Source organism: Pleurodeles waltl, chromosome 11 (assembly GCF_031143425.1).
Source record: "Pleurodeles waltl isolate 20211129_DDA chromosome 11, aPleWal1.hap1.20221129, whole genome shotgun sequence".
Taxonomy (NCBI): domain Eukaryota; kingdom Metazoa; phylum Chordata; class Amphibia; order Caudata; family Salamandridae; genus Pleurodeles; species Pleurodeles waltl.
In genome coordinates, this window is record NC_090450.1 from 548029871 (window position 1) to 548054416 (window position 24546).

At 44.4% G+C, this 24546-nt stretch overlaps 1 protein-coding gene across 1 annotated transcript in view; it reads left to right on the forward strand.

The window, feature by feature from the left end:
* GFRA2 (GDNF family receptor alpha 2) overlaps positions 1–24546 on the forward strand; it is a 281898-nt gene that overhangs the window by 152564 nt on the left and 104788 nt on the right. The window lies entirely within an intron of this gene.

Here is a 24546-nt window from a genome sequence, read left to right on the forward strand (position 1 = left end):
ATCCCCAGACTGCCCTCTGCTGGCAGGTACAGTATCTAACTATACTCGCCTGCAGGGGGATTTCTGTCACCCCTTGCACATGCAGACCATGTTGCTGCCTGCTCATTTAAAAGCCAAAGGGATCCTTCAGAAAGATGATCCATCGTTTATTGCTGTGCTGCTCCCAGTGCAGGCTTATATTTGTGTCTGCACTGGGAACAGCTCATTTGTTATGATACGCTGCACTGCGCCGCGGCGCAGAATGAATCCGTGCATCATATCCATAATATAGAAGTTATATATATATTTTTTTTAGGAAAGCCAGACACTATACAAACTCTATTTTTATTCCTGTCTCATCCCATTGTACCAACCCTAACGTTTCTGCTAATCCTAACCAGAATCCTAATTCACAACAAATCCAAACCTATACAATAAACCTCATGCTGGCCATAACTCTCATATAAATAAGATCCTTTTTTTGCAAACTACTTTACTCGATTCCTATCAAGAGCTCTGATACCAAGGCTTTCAAATATTAATGAATAAATACACAATCACTGGCCACAGATGTACCTTGATGTTAATTTGTTCTATAACTCAAACTTCAAGGGTAATCCCTACCCTCATTCTGATCATAACTGTCATCTTTTGACTTATTTGTAGTGGTTGTGCAGCAAGACTCCTAGGGGCCAGATGTATAAAGCTTTTTTGTCAAACTACCTCATTCTGTGAATTGGGCCATTGCGACAAGAAAAAACATTTCCCATTGTACAAATCCAATTTTTCTATTCAGTATTCTATTTACCAAATCGCAAAAATGGTTTGGAGCTCGCAATGAGTAAGTGATGTTCCAAGGACCCCCCCTCCCTAATTGCGTGACGCAGTGGTATGTATGATTGTTTTGTGACTGTGAATGCGGTTGCAAAACAATTGCAGTTAACACCAGTTTCGAATTGGCACTAACCCACTCGCAAACGGGAAGGAATCCTCAAGGGACCCCTTCCCCTGTGTGAATGGAAGCGAAAATATTTTTTCAGAGCAGCTAGTGGTCCCAAAGACTACTGCCTAATCTGAAAAAATTAAAAGATTTTTTTTTAATTTTTTTGTTTGAAATGCATCCCGTTTTCCTGTAAGGAAAACAGGCTGCATTTCCAAAAAATACTGCTTTATTTAAAAAGTAGTTAGAGACATGGTGGTCTGCTGCCCTCAGCAGACCACCATCCCTGAGTGCAGCCATTCCCAATGGGGTTGCATATTGCGACCTATCTCATAATATTGATGAGGTAGGCCATTTGTGTCCCTATTGGGAATCAGTGTAATTAACACTAGTACATTTTGTTTTGCGACTCACAATTTGCGATTCCCAAACGGATCGCAAATTGTGAGTTGCAAAACAAAAGGACGTACATCTGGCCTCTAGTTCCTGAAACTGCACACTATTAATAATTAGATTTTTCAACCACAAAATGGTGAGAGAATATATAACTGGGGAAGTGAGATTGATGGGCTAAGATCAGTATTGGCGACTCGGGTTGAGAGTGGGTGCAGTGTGCCACCACTGTATTTATGGGTCGGTTAGTATAGCCAGGAATACAGAGAAATCAGAGGATGGCAAATCAGCTCTGCTTTTGACTGCTACGACATGCAAACACTTCAGGGTACCTCAGTGCATATATTCCGTGCTCATCAAGACAAACACAAGGGGGCCGATTTATCAAAACTGTGAGCCAGCGCAAAGGCTCGTTAGAGTATTTACTTTGGAAACATTTTTTGCTCAGGAAAAGTGCCTCTGTAGTACAAATAGCTTTTTGAGCTTATTTGTGTCAAAGGGGGGTTCCATGGGGGTAGTTGACCATCACAGCACAACCATGTATGGTTTTTGATGCAAAGCCCTATAAACTAAAACTGAGAGGCTGGACTTTGTGTCAAAAAATAACACCTATTTGAGGCAGGTGCAGAGTTGGAGACATGCTTTTGTTCTCTTAACATTTGGCTCATTGCAAGTGAGTGCTGTATTGGAACTGTGCAATTCCAGCACAAGAACTATAGTAGACATTGCACACACGGTTGTACTGTGGTGCAAAGCTCTGCACATGGTGCTATGCAGCTTGTTTTATGCCAGCACAGCAGAAGGCTATATTTAGTAGAGACAGCCTATGCAGCTCTCTCACTCTAGCACTGGGCAGCACAGCAACTCCGGCTGGTGTGCTGCAATATATTTTTTTTAAAAAGAAATCCTGAAAAATGTACATTCAATAATGATTGTTAGTGTGACAAACAATCCCTTCTCTGGGTCCACAGAAGCAGGCCTCCAAGGTGAGAGGCTGTGGGAGCAAAGACAGACGCAAAACCAACAAGCACTGCAGGAAGAAAACCCTTGCGCAGTCAGGTGACCCAGTTTGGCTTTAAAATAGCACCTGAGCGTCTTGAGGCAATTCATCATTTTGACAAAAAGTTCAGCATGATCCCCCCTCCCCTTCTTCCCTCCCTCCCAGTTTGGTTCTGCTGATGGCTGGGATTCTGAGCCCAGATGCTGCTGTCCTGCGGCTTACACTGATGCAGAGTCACGCGGCGCATTCTGCAGCGCCACCGGCGCCCTGCAGAGATGACAGTTGAATGCGTGCAGTCCGCTCTCAGAGTACCATTGAGTTGGGAATTAACCATCAATAATTAATGGATAATTCAGTCTGTGGTGGATGTTTTATAAACACTTCATATTCTTAGGATTATTAGCCCTATTGTAGGACCCATCAGCCCACCAGCTCTTCAAGCTCTCCTCTAGTGCATTTCAGAAGCTGTAGTTGAGTGTTTCGTACATTGTGGTTGATTTCGGCGAGTGGCTATCAACTATGCAGTAGATGCAGTGGCACGGAGGCCCTGCGACTGTCAGAGGCCCAATGCTCCCTAATTAGAGCAGTTTTTTACTGTTCAGCCAGTGGACAAGAGACATTTTACCTTGCTTGCACCATGGTCCCTAGGACCATGAGGTGGAATCAAGACTAGGTGGCCATCATTAGGCAACGTCTGTGAGTTCTTAAGTTAATTCTTGGACCACCTGATTTATTTTTTGTTGCAATTTTTTACAAATTAAGCACTGCATCGCGCATAGGTATGTGAAGCTGGTAAAGGTGCGTGCTCAGAGCTGTCAACAACACAGACCTTAGACTGAATTATTTTGAAAATTGGCACTATTTTACTCAATTCTTTCCATGAGAAGTTTGGACACTCTTTTGATGTAGAGGGGTTGTATGCCATTACTAACTAAACTTAACTGTAGCACTTCTGTTCCCTTACTTTTTTTGCCCAAATCCTGAATTTCAGACAGTGGGGTCCTTGGGGTTGAAAACACAGAATTAGCAGGAGCACTTTCACAGCTTTTCGTACTGTGAAGTGGCACAGATCATTCACCCCTACCCGGCTCTCTGCCCGGAGTGCAACCTTTTTTGTTTTTTCTTTGGATGTCAGCAACTTCAAAAAAGGAGGGGGGTCTGGGCATCCCTGGGGCAGAAGGCCTCTCTGCTCGACCACGCTGTCACTTTGCATGTTACAAAGATGGCTGAGGTCTAAGCAACCTTCCCATCACCCTTAAAATTAGTAGTGTGGATGTGATGCTACTTCCTATATTGTTTTCATGGCCAAAGGCTTCGCCCTAAGACTGCTTCCTTCTAAGAGAGTTTTAAGTTAGACCAATGAGTTCAGATGGTTTTGGCTTTGGAACAGGCCTTCATTAGTGAGAAACACATTTTCACATTTTTCCTTTCAAATCTGATATCACTCTGCAAAAGAGTCACATCAGGAACAGTAATCGACCATTGCCATTGTGCTGAGCGCATAACGAACAACATCTGATCGCTTTGTTTTTTTGCGTTGTGCCTGTGCATTTGAACATTTACCAGGAATAGTGCAAAATTATATGATGTGGCATACTACTGTCATTTTGTGTGACAAGAGTAACTTGAAATTATTGAAATTACACATGATTATGCTGGCATAATGCACATTTTCAGCAGGCCAACACTTAGCTGGAAATTAGGATTTCATTGAAGTTGTAATTACAGCCAAAAACATGCAATACAAACCAAATATTCTTCAAGAGATAAAGAAATAGATTTTGTAAGACAATTAATCGTAAACTGCGAATACCTTACAGTACTCCTTCCTTTCTTCTGAAATTCTGTGCTTCATTCACATGGTTTCCACACTTATCCTTTATGTTTGAATACCTACCTACTCCCTTATTAAAATACAGAAAGATGCCCTGTTTTCAAGATCTTTTTCTACCACTTAGAGCACTTGCTAGATGTGTGCATGAATTAAACATATGCTGAGCTAGAGCTGCTGTTGATTGCATTTCATTCTTTGCTCCCTACATGCTGATGAGGGTTCCCTCTAAGAAACCAGCATATTTATACTCTGTTTGCACCAAATTTGCCTCATTTTTTATTTAAATTTGGCGCAAACCTAACTCCATACCTATATTTTGACGTTAGACATGTCTAACGTCAAAATATAGGAGTTTGCAATTTGTTTTTGATGCATGCACCTACCTTGCCTCAATAAGATGCAGGGTAGGCGTTCCCATCTAAAAAGTAGTACTATCCCCATAGCCCTATATTTATCCCCCATGCTAAAATGATGCACGGGTGAGAGGAGGGCTAAATAATGGTGCAAATCTTGCTTTGCACCATTATTTAACGCCTGGGACAGACCAGGCGGTAGGGGATCTGTGGACCCCTATCTATGGTTAAACACCATGGAATGGGTCCACAGGTGCCCTCCCCAAGCCCCAGCAACACCCCCCCTCCACATCAGAGGGACATCAGTGGATGGGGGACCCTATCCCAGGTAAGTAGGGTAAGTATGGGTAATTATGGTTTTCTTTTTTTTTTTTAAGTGCCATGGGGCCCTAACTTGTGGCCCCTTGCATGGCACAGGGTGCAATGGCCATGTCCAGGGGACACGTGTCCCCTGTGCTGGCCATTGGGGTGGTGGGCATGACTCCTGTCTTTCCTAAGACAGGAGTCATGTTATTGGTGGTTGTGCGCCAGGAAATGGCGCTAGTCTGTTTAGAGGCTTTTCTTTTGCCTCTAACCAAGCTAGCGTCATTTTCTGATGCATAACATTTTCATTCCCTACTGCCACCCCCACCTGGCTAGCATCTTCTTCTAAGACGTTAACCCAAGTTTAGGGCCGGCTTGTGCCATTCAATAAATACGGCGCCCGGCTGGTGGTGTTAAATGATGCAAGCTGGAGCTAAACCTTTTGCCACAAAATTGTATTAGCTCAGTTTTGGGGCAAAAAGCATACATATGGGCCTAAGAATATTTGTTGGTTTCTTTTCCCCAGATAAATGCAAAATATCACTGTATGAAATTTCGTGGTCATTTCCTGGAGTGCACTCATCTTTCCACCTCAGGATCTTTCTCTTTTTAGTCCAAGAAAAGTTTTACAGTGATGCCTTTGACAGTGAGCATCCAAGAAATGTTAAACTTTAAATTGTTAGTCAAGGGTTGATTCTGTGCCCTCATCGTAGCAGCAAGATCTTCATTATTACTGCACTCTTTAGCCATTGCGCCGAAAATCTGAATGTCCCCGGAGATCTGTTAAACTACAAGTCCTATTCCATGGTGATTCCATCAAGAGCGAGAGCTGATACACCATCGCCTTTCGACCTGTAGAGGATAGATTTGCCATCATGCCAAATCAATGACCCAATCAGGTCAGCATCAGGAGGGCTCTGTGCCAGTCAAGAATCTCCGCCTGCCTTCCTGGCTTCAGTCCAGATAGGGCCGGAGTTTCCAGCAAAGATACAGAAGGGCTGGAATGAAGTTTATCTCGGCTGCAAAGTTGAGCCTTTATGAGTATTTTCACCCGAAATTGGGAATAACTGCTCTCATCAGCATTTACAGGGTGCGTTCTGAGCAGTTTTTATTTATTTATGCTAAATAAAATTCTATCAGATTCCACCTGCTTTGAACATGCGGAAAATGTCAGCAGGACTGTTGTTCTGTTGGACACATGGGACAGGGCTGACCGGCAGGCTGGCGCCCATCCGCGGGGAGCATTAACTTCTTTATGGGGTTACCTCGTGCCTTTCTTGCAAAGGCTCTTTTCATCCCTGCTTTCTCCCTTTGTCAATGCTTTTGTTATTTTTTCTCTTCGTCCTTCATTGTCCCTTTTATACATTTATTTCTCTTTGGGACAAGATTTGTTGAAAAAAAATAAGTCCTGGTTTCCAAAAATCAATAGAATGCTGCTGTCCACCACCTGCAGCCCCTGCACAAATTAAGCACCGTTACTGCATTGTCATACGGCACCGCTCTGTGTGCTCAGGGCACGAAGAGAGCATGAGGGATGGAGGCAATCATAGTGAAACCTCAACCTCATCTAAATGTTTTTAATAATATAACCATGATGGTAGTCTAGAACAAGACGCGTTTTACTGCTCAAAAGAACATTAATGATAATTGTCTTCTAATAGTATAGGGCTTCTTGAAAGCTACATTTAAAACATGAGGTTTGATGTATAGAGTAATACTATCTATTGCCTCCTGCACGATTCACTTATATGGATTTCCTTCCTGGGAAGGCACTCTAAATGCAGATGTGACCTTTTGGTGGGCTTCCTTGGTAATTAGCCTCATATTGCAGTCCACAGAGGGCCTTTTATGATTTAGTGTGCTTAGAAGAGTGCAGGTCTTTGCCCTGCAGACTAGACAGATTAAATATGGGAGCCACGCCCCTGAAAGATTGTAAAAAATTAGTTATTAGTTGAGAGGGGTGGAAGTTCCACTCAAATAATAAACACAATCCTTGTCTGGGCAAACCACAGAAGTAATTAAATAACCCTGTGCTGAACCCTCTGGTAGCTTGGCACAAAAGCAGTTAGGCTTAACTTAGAGGCAATATGTAAAGTGTTTATACAGTACCTAAATGTTGATAAAATAAAAGCACAACAAAAAAATCCAGAACCAATTTAGAACAATAGAGTGAAATGTAATAAATAAATGAAACCCAGAATGACAAAAATCCAATTAATAGAACCAGAGGTATGATTTGATTTATAGTTCTAAGTGAAAATAGCACCAAATAGCACAAAGAGTGACTGGTGTATATCTAGTTGCGCTGGATCAGGGCAATGTCACAAGTTTAGGCCATCCACAGTGGAGCGCGGGTCGGATACAGGGATCAGGTTTGTGCCAGTTGAGGAGTCAACCGAGAATCATATTAGACTAAAGATGAATAGCCCAGGCCACTGCATTGGACACATTATTGTACCCTCTTGCAGCTCCTGTGTGGCATCTTGTTCTATTTTGTGATTGCCAACATAGTGCAGACTCCAGCACAGCAGCGGAGACAATTTAATAGATAACTCCAGGGTGATAGGAAAGGCATTTAAAACATAAATACTTTGAAGTAAATTGACATGGTTTTCTCGATCGACACCAGTGGACACAATTTGTAAGTTCAATTGGGGTGTACTAGTACATATACGCTTACCCTGCACAAAAATTAGAAATTCTAAACATAGTTATAACCTAAATTTAGAATTTACACACCACCATCAAATTACTATATATCGCACATGTTTGTACACAGTCTTGTTTCATTAATCGCCACACTACGTTAACTATAATTCACCACTCTACCATACACTATATTCTCACAAATCATGCCACTTGAGAAGCCATAAGTGTTGCTACTGAATGCTATGATTTCACATGGTGTAAGTGATGTAATATGCAAAGGTATAACCAATGCATTTCTAGGGCTTTTTTAATGTAAAGCAATATTTTATTACATACATAACACCAACCCCACAATGCACACTGCCAACCTCGGGCCAGGTCCTGAGTCCAGTGACCAGCCAGAAGCCAACCAGATGCCGTGCACTGCCTTCAGCCATGCCGAGTATGAGGTTGGCCACAGGGCCTGACTGCAATCAACCCCCTCTGGCAGGCAACCCTTTGACAAGCACAGCCATCAGCCACAAGTAGATATTATTACTTTACCTATCCATAACAGCACTTTCAACTTTGTTTATTTCTGTGAATTGCTAGAGTTTTTCATTTTAAAACAATATTTTAATGCCATATGTCACGCCAACCCCTGCAGCCAGGCCATGTGTGTGCACAGCCTTCAGCTCGCTGGAGCCCACACAACTTTAAAAAAATGTTAGGAGGTGCCCCTGTTCCTTGTAAAGACACCACCAAGCTCCAAAAAAAGAGCCATCTCAGGGCATAATGGAGTGCTCCATGCAAGGAACAGTGAATAATAAATGAACAACTGCTACTTCTGACACTTATTTTTGTTATTCATTTATCAATTTTTTAATATGTTGTTTGGTTGTTCCGGGGTAATCACAATACAAAAGGCCTATATAAGAAAGATCTACTTCCTCTGCCAAATAATTCACATTTTAAAACCAGACTTACATACTTTAACACTATTGAAACCTTTCTGTTAATTTTCTGTCTAAAGAACCCTAAAAGAACCTTCGGGTAGACTTAATGCATTTAAACATTATCAAGTCTCTTTCCCGAGAGACAAACAATACACTTGTCCATGGGAGCAACATGTCCTCTACGACTCCCACTATTTTTCACTTGTCTAGCATCCAGAGACTATGTAATATGTGCCAGAACAGGGCATCCCAAGGCCTTTACAAATCTAGATCACACCAAATATATCTGAACAGGTATTCTCCTGTTCTTGGGTACCTATGTTCTCTTCCAGGTGACAGGCTTAAGCCACCAGCACCAAATTCATGGGGCCTCCCCACCCTCTGACTTGGTTAATCTCCTTTCTTTCTCCTTCTAGCAGCGCTATGGTCTCCTTTTTCAGACAGCGCCCTCGTGCAGGCACACTTCCAACACTATTTCCACATTCATGTTAGCCTCTGCTCTCAAAGGAAATGCATATTCTCCAATAGGGTTAGGCTCCAAAGCTTTTGCACTGTCCCTTAGTCTTCAAGCAGCTGAACGGATGACTCCACATTGCAAGCTTCTTGTATAGATGACACAGTCCAGCAATTCCTTTTCTCGAGCAAACATGTTCTCCTTTCTCACTGCAGCCTAGAGCTCTCCATGCAGGGCTGTGCCCATGATGTCCCTGTGAAAAGAAAGCCAACTACAAGAGAGCCTGTGTCTGGAGCTAACTAATTCCCACCCACTTTGCAATGTGGGTCCAGGCACTGGCCAATGAATTAATCATCACACTGATTCAGTTGCCAAACCCAGAGATACATCTCTGAAGCTGATTTTAGGCATTATCTGACATTTGTTTAGCAGGTTCAGGCTGGTCAGGCTAATGTTTTGCCACTCTAAGATCTTCAGGAAGAAGTGGTGAAATAGGTCTTCCCTGGAAGGGGCATTTGAAACAAACATACACTGCCCATCTCTGATGTCTACCATGTCTATCATCCACACACAGGGGATCCACAATGGTTTCCTGCATGTATGAAGTACACCCAGTGCCGCACTCAACAAAGTCCACACATGCAGCACATTCAGTGGCATGTACTCTCCATACATGTCCCCAGCAAACTGCACAGAAACGCCTCCACTAGCTGTACATAGGCAGCTAGCCTTATATTAACAGGTGGGTACTATGGGTTTCAGTTTCCAATTTACACAGTGATTACAGTGTGTCGGACCCTGTTAAGGAGTTTGACCACAGAGCAGAGGTCCAAGTACTAGATGTCAGAAGGCGGAAAAATCTGATTTTTCACATGTTAGTGCCCATTTTCCTATCACATTCTGCTATAGCAAAGTTCTTATAATTCCAACCTGTCATAATAGAAGTCAGTGTTTTTGCTATTATTAGATAATTATGCTTTGCCTTTATATCACAAAGTGCAAATGGGCAATAAATAGGACAGGATGTTGACCCATTCAGTGCTGACCAGTGATCCCATTAGGTAATGGAATAGACGTGGAAAACCTTGGAAGAGAGAAGTCAGGTCTTACACTGCCTTGTTTGAATATCAGACGTCTTTGCCTAGCATCTTGATTCAGCCTATCACATGTGCAACTGTACTGAAAAACCTGTTTTGCAGTGACCAATATCAGTACAATAGAAGGTTTATTTTTCAATTTTCATACAAAAAATGTTTAATGTCCTTAACAGTTGTTGAACGGAGTAAGAGAATCAAAGTTTGCACTGTTATTGTAAGTTCTACTCCTATTATCAATAAAGTTTGATTAATATTTTTAGCAGTTTTATTCTGCCTAGTTATTTATGGTAGTCTCTCGGAAATTTGTCACGTTTCTTTCATTATTCTTGCTTACTACACCAATAGCACTACATGTATCTGCTTTCACCAGTGACTTGCATTGAAATGCTTGTCCTCAGCAAGATTCAGCTCGACAGTACAGCATATGTGTCCTGAGATGTCTTACCACCTCATAACCACAATTGATCTGTCTGCAAGGCTTGTACATTTGCTACTATGTCTGCAATCAATGTTAGCATAGTAACTTGGCATGCATTTGGAAAAGCTTTTGTCATAAATTCAAAAGAAGAAGCATTTGAAAGATCAATGCAATACAAAGGTACCACAGGAGACCTCTTTTCAACACACAAATGGGACTGGTTGTGTTCAATGAAGTATCAATAGCCAGAATATTTTTAGTAAATGTTAAGTGGTACAATCTCAATGGAAGCACCAATTTGGACTCAAATACACCCACTTAATCCTCTAAACAACATGATACTTTGCTAGCACTTGGCCAAATGATCTGATATTTGTTTCTTTTTCACATCTGTGACTGGCATGCAATCACCACAAATGTGTTCTGTGTGGAAATAAATACTTTGGAACTGATTTAAAGTTCGGTTGGTGGGTTATTCCGTCACAAAAGTGTCAGATATGCTATCTGCCATATTACAAGTGCCACTGGATATAACAGACTTGTTATACCACTGATGGAATATCCGTCTATTTTTTTTTAGAGGGTAAACAGTGCCCTGAACCTCAAATAAATCGTTAATTCTTATTTTTGGGGGCATTAGAACAAGAATCATGGTAAGTAGTGTGAGAGTAAAGTATCTAAACCACTAGTTTCTTGTTTTTTTTCTGTGCTGGAATTGGGAAAAAACATTTAGTAACAAAAGATATTTCTTTGTCTTTTAAGGTGTCTTCTAGGAATAGTATGAGGTAGATGTTTGTGAAGTTGAAGAAATCAGTACTGCAAGCACTGTTTAAGAGTTAATTTGCACAGACATGGAAAACCTTCATGGCAAAGGGATATTTTGGTATCAGTCATTCATCATGATTTACTTCCTATGATCCAGACTTTTTTATGAATGGGGTATGCTTATCTTGCATAATTTGCTTTTGAATAATTATGCACAATTATGCATTACTCTGTGAAATACCAATCCATCATTTAGTGTTGTATTTGAATGTGAATCTCGTCCTTTGCATCATGTTTTGACACTAGGATACATTCTATGTTAAAACATAACACAAAAAATACAAGTGCCATCAACAACAGCCAGACACGTTCTCGTTGTTTCTGTGCTCCTGTGCTAATATTTTGCCACAAATGGCAGTGTAATTACATGATGTGGTGTTGTGATGGAATTTATTTGAATTTCGCATAACTATAGTAGACTGAAATTCCTGTAATTTCACAAATTGCACTGGCATAAGCTAAATCGTGCCCGGTCTTAGTCATGAATACCAAGCAATACTTTGTTTAAGACAAACAATTCACTGTAGGTCAGTGGGTTCCTCTACTAAAGCTTCTTCTTTGTTTTCTGTAAAATGAGATGTCCTAAAAATAAAAAAAAATCATAGGCTAAAGAAATTATCATTTTGCTACCTACCGAGGACAATATAAACAACTTTTGTACTTCACAAGATTGCTTAGTTTGTGTAGAACTTTTGCTAAAAGTTAGTTTCGTTGGTTTTTTCCACTCCAATAATCAAATTCAATCAGATCTTCTAAACTTTTTTTTTACTTTTACCTTCTTTGTAGACTCCATAGAGATGGCAAAGTTTTACTAAAACTCCACAAAGTTATAGTAGGCAAGGATTCCCAAATTTCCCAAACCAAAAATATTAACTTTCTACGAGATGCCTTTTTTTAATAATTGGTATTATTTTAAGTGTAGATTTTCATTCTCAGGCCCATGTCTAACCCGTTACTTATTTTTTACCTAAGAGTTTTGCAATTCAGCAGAAATCATGTAATAAATCCATAATATTATGCTTTGATTATCTTCTTGAACAACTAAGACATTTAGGGCCATATGAATCAAACATTTTTGCGATTGCAAACAGCACAACTGGTCATTTGTGATCGCATAAATGCGTTTTGGAATGTAGCAAGTCCAATTTGCGATTCGGTAACTTGTTAATGAATCGCAAATTGGATTTTCGACTTCATACCGATTCGGTATTATGAAGGAGCGTGTCAAGGGCATCCCTTCCTAATACAGTATCGCAGACGTATGTATGATTGTTTTGTGACCATGAATACGGTCGCAAAACAATCGCAGTTACACCTTGTTGAAGTAGGTGGTAGCCCATTCGCAAAGGGGAAGGGGACCCCAAGGGACCACTGCCTACTCTTAAAAAATGAAAAGAAAACTTTTCATTTTTCATTTTTAAACATATCCCGTTTTCCTTTAAGGAAAACGGGCAACATTAAAAAAAAAAAAAAGATTGCTTTATTGAAAAGCAATCACAGACATGGTGGTCTGCTCAGCCCTGCAGGCCACCATCCCCATGATTATAGCCATTCACAATTGCTCGCAAATTGCGACCTACCTCATGAATATTGATGAGGTAGGTCCATTTGCGAGCCCTTGCAAATCGCAGTATGAAACTCCTGGAGTTTCATACATTCCAATAGCAATTACTTAATTGTGATTCGCTAAAAATCGCAATTAGGTAATCGCTATTGTGAATAATGATACATCTGGCCCTTAATGCTTATTTTGTGTAATGAGGAGAAGCCTTGTTTTATTATGCCTGGCATTAAGTATCTCCTACATATCTGCTACTTATCAACTGTAGGATAGTGGTTTTATACTTTGGTACAATCTGTGCATGCTCCATGAATGTGAACTTCTGCAAAATTTTAGTCACCAACAGACTAGTTTGATGGTGGGATCAAGCAGTAGCTCGTGCGAGACATTTTGTGCTCAAAAGTGTCCTCTTGCTGGCATCTTGCATACCTTTTGAACGCAATGTAAGCTTTCTTGTTCAATTTTCTCGCAAGATATAGCAAAATGTTTGTTCAAAATTTTCCATAGTTTTGTGCAGTTTTCATAGAATTGTAAGGTATGTTGCACATTTTTTAAATGCATTAAGCATATTCAGAATGTGTTTTTATAATAACGAAACATGCTATGTACCTTTTTTTCCACTCTGTTGTTATTTTTTTTTTAAATCAGGGTTCTTTGAGCATACATCCTTCTTAGGTTATGAGAGTTTAACCTAACTGTAAATTGTAATTGTAAATTGTAAAAGGATGCCTCAATTATTTGGCACTTGAAAACAAATTATTAAGATGATAGGTGAGTGTTCTAGTTGTTTTAGTATTGACTGGACTGACCTTGATGATTCATCTATGGAGGTCTAGTCTACTTTTTCAACCATCAGTTGTGAAACAAGGCTGGCATCCTAATCCTAATTTCTAAACAGGACAGGGGTGGCACCTCCGTTAGGGCAGAGGAGTGTCGCACCTCGCGCCAGCTGCAAAACCTTTACAAGAAAATGATAATAAACAGAGTTTATTATCATTTTCTTGTAGAGGGAGGGGGCCATAGGAATGACGAATAGTAAGGGTTGGTACACAGCACTCCCCCTCAGAGTGCAGATGTGTTTGGCCAGCCGTTTCAGGCCGACCAAACACACATGCTGATTAGGCTCGCTCGAGACCAGCAACACCGTTGCCGGGCTGGAGAGAGCTTGCAAAGGCTCCCAGCCAATTCTGATGCTGCTCTGAACACCGTCATGATTGGCCGCAGGGCAGGCTGGGAGCCTGTGCCTGCAGCCTGCGACGGAGGAGTGGAGCGGCGCAGTGGGGAATTAAGGTAAGTGGGTTTTATTTTTTCATTAAATTAATGTTTATTCCCCCCTACCCCCTCTGCATGCCACCCCGCCCCTTCCGTGCCCCACAAACCACGACTGAAACTCAACCATATTGTCTGATTCAGGGCAAGTCCCTTTTCCTCCCTTAACCACCAGCATCAAACATTATAAAAAAGAAAGAGATCTTTCAAGTAACAAATGGATTAATAAAATGCCACCTATCCTGTAACTAATTAAAATATTGGAATAGGTTTCTGTGAAGCAAAATCAAGGACCCAGTGTCCTGATTTGTATTATAGTGGTGTGCCATGCCATAATTGTGGAAGACCCATCCCTTCTCTGACTTTTGCATACCTACATTTATTTTGTGCAAGCAGTGTAAAGATCTGCAGCTACCACTGGGGCACACTTTGGAACCCAAAAATGACTGCACATTACATAGGTGCAGAACTGTGAGAAACACAACTTGGAGTAAATGCAAAGTACAAGGCATTAGCAGGAGCAGTACTCATACTGTGCTTAAATGCGCTTGTTAAGCACCCTAATGTGGGACATGTTGCTACGTTAACACACAGTTCCAATACATTACAAGTACATGAATGAAGCCTAAAACTGCCTTCATGACAATAAATGTACAAATGCTTATCTGAGGGACGTGGAAGATGATAAAAGCAGCCCCCACTGCATACCTGCTTCCCCATGTTTGCGTCGAAGTGGGGTCTGTGTCAGAACAATGAGCACTGTGGCACCCCACTCTGTTGTTCCCCATTTCCCCACCAACACTGCTGTGTTACTGTGGTGCAAGAATGACAGAATCAAAATATCAAAATCGGTGTCCAATTGCAATAGAGAAGAATATCCCTGGCTAATTAAAGTATCTTACAATCAATATAGTATATACATTATGCATAGTAAAGCTGTTTGCAAATAACTGAGACATGACATCAGGCGTTTCAATGAACTAACTCACTCCACCACCATTGACAAATCACACTTAGGCCCATATTTATCAAGGTGCAAGGGCAACACAAAACCTAAATTATATTTATCAAGCCTTGATTGGCCCTGTGTGGTTTGACAAATCTAGAGTGTCGCAAGGCAGCACAAATTGCTGCCTTGCGTTACTCTGTAGCAGGGAGGGGTGGAATGGGTGGAGCATAGGTGTTCCCATGCATCCATTCATGGATTCAAACACATTCCCATGTTTACCAACACTGCTAGACCAGGGATAGCGCCAGAATTGTATGCCTTCCCACCAGGCACTAAACAGCGATTGTTAAATAAGTTCCAGACATTGCAAAATACAATTTGCTGACTTCTCAAGAAAATACCAAAAGTTAAGTCTACTTCGACAGGTGTGCAGAGCTTCACTGGCTCCCAGTCAACAAAAGAGTTGCTTTTAGGGCTTTGTGTCTGGCACACAAAGCATTGTATGGAACTGACCAGAGTACCTTAAAAGAAAATTCAGGTGGAATTCTTGAACATGATTGCTGCCATCTGCATCTCTAGTTCAGTAATTGTCCCAAGAATTAAGCAGGCTTAATGGGGCTGTCAACGTTTTGTATATTCCAACTGTCAAGTCTGGAACAGACTGCCCACGCACCTCAAATGTCAGCCTAATTTCCTTAACTTTCAGAAACATCTAAAATCCTGGTTGTGCCCGCTATGCTTATAGATTTTGGTTGTCCACCATTGTAGTTTTTATGTTTTTACATAGAACTGCCAGCACCAAAATGCCTACAGGCATTTGCATGATTTGGAAATTTCAAATCACATCAAGTCAGAGGTTCAATAAGGAGAAATATAATTATTTCTCCTTGTTGTTTCTTCTTTCAAAGTGTGCTGAATTCTGCAGCACACATAGAAAGAAGAAATTGCCTCTAAAGATTGTTTTGTGCAGAAAAGTGTCCCTTCCTGTATAAAAACAATCCTGCCTGCAACAAAGGCACCCTGGTAACATGACGCAAGGGGGCCTGCGCTAGTGCTAGGCAGCCCAAAAGTGTGCCAGTGCTTGGAAAGGACAGGAACACACTCTATAAAGGTAAATGCAGCACATTATTTCCCTTCTACGCAGCACAGCAAGGTGACTTGCTGTGTTGCATGATTTTTTGATAAATATGGGCCTCAGTGTATTTTCCTTGAGCAAAGGTGCCTTCGGTAAAATCCTGCATGATTCAGAGCATTATGTATTTTCATTTACTCTTCAGCACTATTTGTTTTTTTTACTCATAAATAATTATGCAATTATTAGTCAACTAAAGGACAATTCTAATCTGGACAGAATCAGGTATAGCAGTTTATAACTTTGGGGGTCATTACAACCCTGGCGGTCGGTGTTAAACCGGCGGTAAGACCGCCAACAGGCTGGCGGTCTTACTTTGGGGAATTATGACCATGGCGGTTACCGCCATGGTCATCCGCCGGTTCTCCGTTCCGCCCACCAGGGCGGAGACGACCGCTGGGCTGGAGACCTGGGTCTCCAGCCCGGCGGCCGTCACTATACCGCCGGTGGTATTTGGACCCGGCTTACCGCCGTGGATTTCCAGCGGTTTGAACCGCCATGAAATCCATGGCGGTAAGCACTATCAGTGCCAGGGAATTGCTTCCCTGGCACTGATAGGGGTCTCCCCCACCCCAACTCCCTCCCCTACCCCCCCCACCACCCCTGCAACCCTCCAAAGGTGGCAGGACCCCCCTCCTCACCCCGACCCCCAACATCACATCACCGATACCCACACGACACGCACGCATGCACCACCTACACACTTACACGCACACACGCCGACATCCACACACACAGTCAGACACGCACACCCACATTCACACATACAAGCACACATCCATACAGACATACCCACAGACATACACGCACTCATTCCCATACACACAACACCCCTGCAAGCATGCACGCACTCACACAACCCCTCTACATACACACACGCACACCCCCATGCACCCAAACAACACACAACACCCCCCCACCCCTCTCCCCTCACGGACGATCGACTTACCTGGTCCGACGATCCTCCGGGAGGGGACGGGAACCATGGGGGCAGCTCCGCCGACACCACACCGCCAACAGAACACCGCCACGGAGAATCACAGGACGTGATTCGCTGGGCGGTGTTGAGTTGGCGTGGCGGTGGAGGTGGAACAACCTCCACTTCCCCGCCTCCCGCCAGTATGGCTGTTGGCGAATCTCCGTCGGTAAAAGAACGGAGAGCTGCCAACGGTCATAATAGGCCGAGCGGAAAACCGCCACCACTGGCGGTCTTCCGCACGGCGGTCCCTCGGCGGTCTTCAAAAAAGACCGCAGAGGTTGTAATGACCCTCTTTATGTCTAAAAAACAATTAACAGTAAAATATTTAAAAAACACAACAATACCTTCTGAACCCCCAAATGATAGCCCAAAACAAACTACCACATAGAAATGGAGGACCTAACAAAGACACAACTATATTTGGAAAAATATTTTGAGTTTCTATCAGAAGCAAATCTGTGGGAGCAACTCATAGACTTTTCCATAAGAAAAGCACCACTTATGAAAAACCATGTCACCATGTCACAGCTTTTTTTTGACTGTATGAACCTACAAAAGTGCAGTAGATTTGATGCAAGATGAACTCTTATCACAAGAATATCGGAGCTAAATGGGCATATCACTAGGGGTGTGTGTGGAGCTCATCTCCACTGGCACAGCTAACGGGGTTTTTGGAGCTCTGCGCTCTGCTTGGAGTGCGGAGTCGTCCAAAAACTCCTCTAGCCCTGCCAGCGGAGTGGAGCTCACCCAGTGCGCACTGCAGCCCAGTAATGGGCTACACAGTGCAAGCGCAGGCAGTCTGCGCTTGCGCTGTGTAGCCCATAACTAGGGTGCAGTGTGCACCGGAGCCTGGGAGCAGGGAGCAGATGCTAGAGGGAGGCAGAGAGCCAGGCCGCTGAGGACTCGGAGCAGATAACGAGGAGAGGAGGACCCCCTGGAAGAACCAGGTAAGTCCTCATCTCATATTTTCTGTTGTTTGTGCACACTGGTGCACAAAAAAGGACTGAAACAGCAGCATTCACTGCCTCCGGCCCTGGCCTTAATTCAGGCCAGGGCCGGAGGCAGTGAAAGCTGCCATTTCAGGCCTCTTGTGTACCTGCCTGTCCTGTGTGCACTGCACACGAGGCAGGCCAGTGCACAAGAGGCCTGGAAGCTTTCTCTGCCTACGGCCCTGGCCTGATTGCAGGCCAGGGCTGTTGGCAGTGAAAGAAAGCTGCCATTTCAGGCCTCTTGGGCCTCAGGCCTCCAGTGCCAGTGTCCTAACCCCTTAAAACATGTATGTTGATTTGTAAACCCCCAATTGGCATAAGCTGACTTACTAATAAGCCCCTAGTACATGGTACCAAGGGTATAAAGGACATGTAATTTAGAAAGTCCACCCAGGCTGCAGCACTGATTGTGCCACTCTGCATGTGACAAAGTACAAAATGGATCCCAGCCTGTCACTGTAGTCTGGAGAGCAGTTTTAAAACTGCTAGTTCGACTTTGCAATTTAAACCAATGGCAAAGCCCCCTCTTCCCTTAACAATATATATGTTTCCTCTACAGAAGCCATATAGAGCCCCAGGCAGGGAACTGTATATTATTTAGTGGAATATATGTACCTTAATATGTCTTAAAAGGAAAACTTCCAAATTGTTTTTTTTACTGTGAGAAATCTGTTTAAAGGACTCCCAGGCTCAGGAACAATAGAGGCCTACTACAGAAGGAGATGTTACCTCCTCCTTGTAGGAAGCCACACAGGGTTTTGGCCCAAAAAGTAAGTTTCAAAGGGGAAGCCGGCTTTGGTGTACAAATGCCAATCACACTCAAGTAGGACTGCCCCTTTATTCAGGTAGACAGGCTGGCAGCAGGAACAGAGAGGGGAAACCAATTTCTGAACTGTTTTTTCGTGGGTAAATAGCCCACAGACCTCCAGGGGGTGCTACCAGCCACGTAACATCCAAGGAAGGGTTCAGACATCTTGAGGGTGGGCAGAATAGGGCAGAATAGAGCACAGTGGGATTGATAGATGCCACACGTAGCTGGAAGTCCTCATAGTGAGGGCGGAATCCCAGTAGCCCATTGACTAGTTACAGCCTCAACCCCCCAGGACACTTTCTGGTCATACATATGGGACCTCTGACACTCTGAACCTCATATCACATCTTGAATGGAGAGAGAGCAGAAGAAGTCTGCCATGGTCCTGGCATGAGAGGCTGCACCAACTGCTGAACTGCAGCTGCTGCTCCTTGCGCTAGCAAAGTGAGGAATGTGCCTGTGGTGGCTGGCTCGAGGAAACGTTGCTCCAAGAAATCTGTCAGCTGACCCCTCTGTTCTAGCACCAGAGCCATATAAACTGAAGTCATCCGACCTGGTCAATCAGTTTTCACCCGCAAGAAATCGCTGCTGACTGCTAAAATGCAGCCAAGAAGACCTTCACTCCGGACTCAAAAGTTGCACCTGTGTCTGACGGACCTGGAAGAGTCATCAGGATATTGATTGGTCTCCAAAGACGTATATTAGACCATACTAAAGTATATTGCTGGACCTGCTGCGTTCGGAGGTCACAGCCAGCTACAGCTGAACTTCTACTGACTCAAAGAGGACTTAGTGGGTCTCGGACCCCTTGTGGCCAAGGGTGAACTGAGGAATAACCCCAGTAACTCGCCCTCAACCCTGGCCCCTCCACAGAGTGCTTCCAGGCCACCCCGAAGCACACCAAAGGACCTTTTTCCTGCCGCACCTGCAACTTCTCCTGCAACAGAACAACGAAGCCAGCAACAACCAACACAAACCACCTGCACTGCATCCTCCTCAACACACGCTCCGCACGAAAACACGCCATCGAGCTCTGGGACCTGCTCGACACCACCGCCCCAGACGTGGCCTTCCTGACCGAAACCTGGTGGAATGACTTCTCGGCCCCTGACATCGCCATCCCTGACGGATACAAGATCACCAGAAGAGATCGCACCAACGGAATCGGAGGAGGAATAGCCATCGCCCACAAATCTACCCTCAAGATCCACACCCACACGGACGACACCCTCAAGACAGCCGAACACCTCCACTTCCAGATTCACACGGACCCCAACACTACCCTCAGAGGAACCCTCATATACCGCCCTCCAGGACCAAGAGCCCCCTTCAGCGACACCGTCTCCGACCTCGCAAGCACCCATGCCCTCGCATCTCCAGACTACATCCTTCTGGGAGATCTAAACTTCCACCTGGAGAACAACAATGACGCCAACTCCGCATCACTGACCACCAACCTCTCCAACCTCGGACTCCGTCAAATGGTCAACACTCCCACCCACATCGCCGGACACACCCTTGACCCACTCTTCACTTCAAGCAACCACGTCTCATTCAGCCACACCTCCGAACTCCACTGGACCGACCATCACTGCGTACATTTCACCTTCAAGAAAAACACAGAACACCACCGCACCCCTCTACCGCCTCACCGCCGCTGGGGAAAAGTCACCGAAGATCAACTAGCCAGCACCCTCGCCAAAAACCCACCACCCGACCCCACCGACCCGGACTCCGCCACCATCAACCTCCATCAATGGATCCTCAACTGCGCCAACATCCTAGCTCCACTCAAGAGACCCACCGCCAACCAAGAAAATAAAAAAACAGCCTGGTTCACAGACGAACTGACCACCTCCAAACGCACCTGCCAGAAACTCAAGAAAAAATGGATCCTCGAGCGCACACCCGACAACCTTGCTACCCTCAAGGAAGCCAACCGCAAACACCATCAACTGATCCGACTCGCCAAGCGATCCCACTTCACAGAACGCCTCAACAACAACGTTCACAACTGCAAAGAACTCTTCTGCATAGTGAAGGAACTTTCCAACCCCAACGCCAACGTCAACGACGTCCCTCCTTCCCCCCAGGAACTCTGCGACGATCTCTCCACCTTCTTCTACCAGAAAATCGCAGCCATCCACAACAGCTTCAACACCTCACCTCCGCCAGACCCCACCCCCAACAACTCCTCCCACGCCTACCGCATCACCTCCTGGACTCAAGTAGACGACCCCGAAACCCGAAAGACCATGAACTCCAGTCACTCAGGATCTCCCGCTGACCCCTGCCCAAATCACGTATTCAACAAAGCCGACGCCACCATCGCCCCCAAACTCCGCAAGATCATCAACCTCTCCTTCAACACCGCCACCTTCCCGGACAGCTGGAAGCACGCAGAAATCCAACCCCTCCTCAAGAAACCTAAGGCTGACCTCAACGATCTCAAAAACTTCCGACCGATCTCCCTCCTCCCTTTCCCAGCGAAAGTCATCGAGAAGATCGTCAACGCACAGCTCGCCCACTTCCTAGAAGACAACTCCATCCTAGACCCCTCTCAATCTGGTTTCAGAGGAAACCACAGCACTGAGACCGCACTCCTCGCCGCCACAGATGACATCAGACAACAAATGGACAACAGCGAAACCTCAGCCCTGATCCTCTTAGACCTATCAGCCGCTTTCGATACAGTCTGCCACCGCACCCTACTCACCCGTCTCCACGAAGCCGGCATCCAAGACAAAGCCCTCAACTGGATCTCATCCTTTCTCTCCGGCAGAACCCAGAGAGTCCGACTCTCACCCTTCCGCTCCGAAGCCACCAACCTCATCTGCGGCGTCCCCCAAGGCTCCTCACTTAGCCCAACGTTGTTCAACGTCTACATGGCCCCCCTAGCACAACTGGCCCGCCAACACAACCTCAGCATCATCTCCTACGCCGACGACACCCAGCTCGTCCTCTCCCTGACCAAAGATCCTCTCACCGCCAAAACCAACCTCCACGAGGGACTGAAATCCATCGCCGAGTGGATGAGCAACAGCCGCCTGAAACTTAACTCCGACAAGAAGGAAGTCCTCATACTCGGGCGCACCCCCTCGGCCTGGAACGACTCTTGGTGGCCCACCACCCTCGGCCCCCCACCCACCCCAGCCAGCCACGCACAAAACCTCGGCTTCATCCTCGACTCCGCTCTCACCATGTCCAAACAGGTCAACGCTGTCTCCTCTTCCTGTTTTAACACCCTCTGCATGCTCCGCAGGATCTTCAAGTGGATTCCAACAGGAACCAGAAAGACGGTGACCCAAGCCCTCGTCAATAGCAGACTCGACTACGGCAACGCACTCTACACAGGAATCCCAACAAAAGACATCAAATGACTCCAACGCATCCAGAACGAATCCGCCCGCCTGATCCTCGACATACCCCGCCGGTGTCACATCTCCCCCCACCTGAAGGACCTCCACTGGCTCCCCGTGGACAAGAGGATCACCTTTAAACTCCTCACCCACGCACACAAGGCACTACACAACACCGGACCCACCTACCTGAACTCCAGACTCAACTTCTACGTTCCCTCACGCCAACTACGCTCTGCCAACCTTGCCCTCGCCACCGTCCCCCGAATCCAGTGCAAGACCTCTGGCGGCAGATCCTTCTCCTACCTCGCTGCCAAGACCTGGAACTCTCTCCCCACCTCACTACGCCAGACCCAGGACCTCCTCACCTTCAGGAGACTCCTCAAGACATGGCTCTTCGAATGATAGCAGCAGCACCCATCCCCCCCCCCCCCCCAGCGCCTCGAAACCCTAACGGGTGCATAGCGCGCTTTATAAATCTATTGATTGATTGATTGAGTAAGACCCCTGTCATCTGTACTGGACCCAGAGCATCTTTCAGGATCCTCCGCATCCTGCATCCCCAACAATAGGACCTCTCTATTGAAGCGCCTGGTGGTCTTTATGTAAAGTGTGAAACTAGACTTGAGACTGCTTTGGTGACTTGGTAACTGTCTAAATATTTTTTGCTGGTCTCTTGCCCTTCTCCTGATTGGAAATGGTTGTCTAGCCTGGACCAGAGTAGGTGAACACAACTCTTTTAAAATGTTCAAAAGTTTACAAACTTGATGTTTACCGATACTTGTTTGGACTTTAGACTAAAAAGCTGAGATTTATGTTTTACTTACAAATCTATTATCTGTGGAAACCTCCAGTGGATTTTGCTCATTTTGCTGTCTAAAAAATCATACAAATATGATCTATCCTTATAAATTGGTTTTGGATTTCTTTCATCTTGTGTGGCCTTCTTATTTCATTTTTTGGTGCTTGTAAATGCTTTACACTAGTCCCTTTGTTTAAGTCTTGCTGCTCGAAACCACAGCTACCCAGGGTTGAGCTAGAGGTTTTACAAATGAGCCTGACTAGACAAAAGGTGGTTTTGTGAGTGCATTACGTAGTAAGTTTGCACAGCCATACCATGTGATACACCATAATCCTCACAGTGTTTAAATTTGTTCAGCACTAGTTCAATATCTAGGTGGCCTAGGAGCCCATTCTGGTTGCACTCTTATCTTTGTTATTCTTATAAGTACTTACACAAGTATTATGTGACTGTCAGATACCTGTAAAATAGTTTTCAAACAAACCTATCAGTTAAAACTACTAGGAACCTGACGATTATTTGGTTCCAATTATGGACAATGCTTACACTGACCAGCTTACGAATGCAACACAAATCATGTAACAAACAGGTCCCAAAGAAACTTACCCTGGCAAAAGGAAAAAAATAACATCTCACACCAAATCTACTTACTACTTTGTTGACTGTTTATATAGTAAAAAAACATCTTTGACTAAGTGGCAAGAATTTTCAATAGTGGTGCTTATCTTATTGAGCTGTTTCCAGTGCTTAATTTGTGCTTGTTGTTTCCGGTGCTGAGCACCGGCACTTATTTTTGAGGGCCGGTGCTTATTCTTTGCCCCCAAGCATTTGCTGCAAGCAAAGCCACATACGGGAAAGACGGAGGAAGAGAAAAACGAAAAAACGTCACAATGGGAGAAAGCAGAAAGCTGCAAAAGTGATCTGAAGGGTCAGGGAGTGGCTTTAAATGGATTGAAGTGGCCCGAGATGCCTTCAGGATTACGCTACCTCAATATTCCCTGCTCCCACATTTAATTGCAGCTGCCGCATGTTTAAGAGGAGAGCTTTGAGCACCGGCACCTTGTTATTTTCAAATTAAGCACTGGCTGTTTACAAGTTGCTTCCGATAGAAACTCAAAATATTTTCCCAAAATATAGTTGATCTGAGTTGTGTCTTTTGTGAGAGCCATCTTTTTCCATGTGGGAGTTTGTCACAGTGCTCCTTGCAGCTAGACCCAAATGATCGTTTATTGGTTAGGCCTGCCAAAATGTTTTTATAAGCAACATTTCTCAAAATTTCTTATCATTTTGGGGGTGAAAAATTGTGACCAATATTCACCCACAGCTTATTGGTTTGAGCATATAGGGCCTGATCACAACTTTGGCGGAGGGGGTTAATCCATCCCAAATGTGACGGATATCCCACCCACCGTATTACGAGTTCCATAGGATATAATGGATTCGTAATACGGCGAGCGGGATATCCGTCACATTTGGGACGGATTAACCCCCTCCGCCAAAGTTGTAATCAGGCCC